Source organism: Otolemur garnettii, unplaced genomic scaffold (assembly GCF_000181295.1).
Source record: "Otolemur garnettii isolate 467f Iridium unplaced genomic scaffold, OtoGar3 scaffold00449, whole genome shotgun sequence".
In the NCBI taxonomy this organism is placed as follows: Eukaryota; Metazoa; Chordata; class Mammalia; order Primates; family Galagidae; genus Otolemur; species Otolemur garnettii.
The window spans coordinates 5,183-8,100 of NW_003852844.1; positions in this window are offsets into that span (position 1 = coordinate 5,183).

Below are 2,918 nucleotides of genomic sequence, written 5' to 3' on the forward strand. Positions count from 1 at the left end.
ACAGATGTTACGGAGTCGTCATTTTTGGAGTTTTACAATAACTGGTTCCTGGCTGGCCGCCCACTCCTACCTGTCCTCCAAACTTGGCACATGAGTCCACACTTCGCCAGATTTTCCACTCAACTCCTAGTTTCCCCTCAAACAGGAAATTGTTGTGGGGAAAGAGCTAGGTGCTTTTTGTGCCCTCTGGTTCAGTCCGTTTCTGCTGGGGGGAGGGGCTGGTTACCGCTGGCTCGCAAAAAGACTTTTCAGTGTTTGTAGTAAGGGAACCAATTCCCCCTGTGGGTTGCTGCGTCAGTGCAGTGCCACACAGACTTCCAAAATTATAGGATGGATCAGTTCCTAAGCAGAGTCCCTTCCCCTCCAGTTTCTGTCGGATTGCCTGGATCCCTGACGCCCCAAACTGGGTCCAAATGGCTCCCCTTTCTGGCTGCCAAATTCCGCTCAGGAATCCACACTTCACCACACTCTCCACAAAACACCCAAACTCCCCACAAATTGGGCACACAAGTCCTTTGATTGGTTTCTGCCTCTCCCTCTGCTGGCGCCATTTCAGCTGCTGCCCTGAGATTTTTCTGGCAGACACCGTAGTTCTGGGCTACACTTTCAATCCAGCAATTCACCTCCTTGCTGCATGCCCTGCGCTGCTTGTCCATGCCAGCACTTCACCGGGAAAAGATTCAGCCCTCCCACTCTCACCTGAAACTACCAGGAGAGTTAACCCAGGGATGCATCCCCTCCACCATCTTGCTCTACCTTGGTTATATATATTGTTACATAAGTGATTAGGTAATATTAAACCTAAAAATTATTTTTTTCAATTTTTCCAAGCAAGGAAACTAGAGATGAGTTTGAATTATATAATGTAATATCAGTGAGTGTATAAAACAATGGCTTTCTTACTAACACTTGATGTCAATTCAGTACCCTTTCTCCTATGCCATATTTTTGTTTTTTATTTTTAAATTTTTTTTTAGTTTTTATTTTATTTTTGTTTGCTTGATCTTGGGAAAACTTAGGAGCCCTAGTTACCTGCTTTTGTGTTGCTTATATTATCATAGGTAACCTTTATGAACAATTGATACTAGTTAAGGAATTGGTTCAGATGGCTTTGTACAATGTTACTTTTCCTAAATTTTTGTAACTTCTAACTTTGTGAATTAATTGCTTATCTTAAAACTGGCAAAACAGAACGTACCATATTGAATCCAAGCAGGAGAAAAGGCAAGTTATTTTGTTTTAACCATTAATGTGATGATAGAATTTGGTTTCTCCGATTCAAGACATGATTCATAGACCCTAATCATTTCCCATTACAGAAGGGGCCAGTATTCAATTTACATTTGGGAATATTTTCCAGGTGAAATGAATATCACTGCAGTGGCTGAGTCCAAACAAAGTAGTGCTTGCCCAAACAAATCAACTGAGCAGCAAAATCTAAACTCGAAAGACACCATGGTCAAGAGCCTATTAGTAGAGGTATGTACATGCAAAACTGACAAGCTTTAAACAATAGATAAGAAATAGACAGTACCTAAGAAGTGAAGTGTTAAAAGACATTCTCCTTGAAGAAACTTTAATCAATCACAGTTACTTCTGATACAAGACATGCCATTTTAAATTAATTAAAATACCATAAAGTGCATCCTTTCTTTAATTAATGCCTCACCCAAGAGAGTAAAACTTAATGCTTGAGAGAGGCTTGATGATGCCTTGTTTACTCATGATGCTTTCTCTACCACCTATTTCTCTTCCTTCACTTTCTTTTTTTTTTTGAGACAGAGTCTCAAGCTGTCCCCCTGGGTAGACTGCCATGGCATCACAGCTCAAGCAACCTCCACCTCCTGAGCTCAAGCGAGTCTCCTGCCTCTGCCTCCCAAGTCGCTGGGACCACAGGCACCCGCCACAACGCCTGGCCATTTTTTGGTTGCAGCCGTCATTGTTGTTTGGTGGGCCGGGCTGGATTCAAACCCGCCACCTTAGGTGTATGTGGCTGGCGCCTTAGCCACTTGAGCCACAGGTGCAGAGCCACTTCCTTCACTTTTTAAAAACTGTTTCTCAACTCCAAGAGACAAATCTCCTTGCCCTACACTCCAGTGCAGTTCCCATAACCCGCAAGAAGAATCTATGCTTATCATTCTCATCTGGCCTCTTGGCTAAGGTGACCAGGTGTCCTGCTTTTGGCGGGACAGTCCTGAGTTTTAACAATTTGTCCTGTGACCCACAGCAATTCTAAAAAGTCCCGATTTTTGGAAAGAAAGCACAGCATGACAAGCTAGGGAACAGCAGGAGAATGGGAAGGGAATATATGGCTGCTGAAAAGGTTAATGTAACTCCATTTGGAAATGAAGAGGTTAATGTAACCTCATTTGGAAATGAAAAGGCTAATGTAAACTCCCTACTCCCCTCCTCGGCAAGGTCACCCAGGTGGAATTGTATCAGAAGGATACTGGCTCCCTCTCTCCCTTCTAGGCAAGGACAATTAGCTCAGAAGGAGCCAAACTATCTGGAACAAACAAATAGTCCACCCCCTCTAAAGGGTCCCTAACCATAAACAGCTCAGCGAATTACCCACCCACCACCCCACCCCCCATCAATGGTGTCCCGCTTTACCAATGTTATAATCTGGTCACCTTACTCTTGGCACATCACTGCTCTACCAAACACTCTATTTGTCTACTGGAGACGTTAGACAGGATGAGAGGAACCAAGAGTGTTCCTCACTGCATCCTCTGTCCAATCGAGAAGAACACAGAGCCTAAAATGGAAATTGCTAATGTTCAGTGATTTGTAGATATGGATAGAAGGAGGCAATTTGTGGATCTCTCAGGGACAAACTTGTACTGCCCAAGCTTATCTGAGCTGACGCTTGACTGCCTCTCCTCAATGAGAAGATGAGCCAAACTCATTATTTTGTG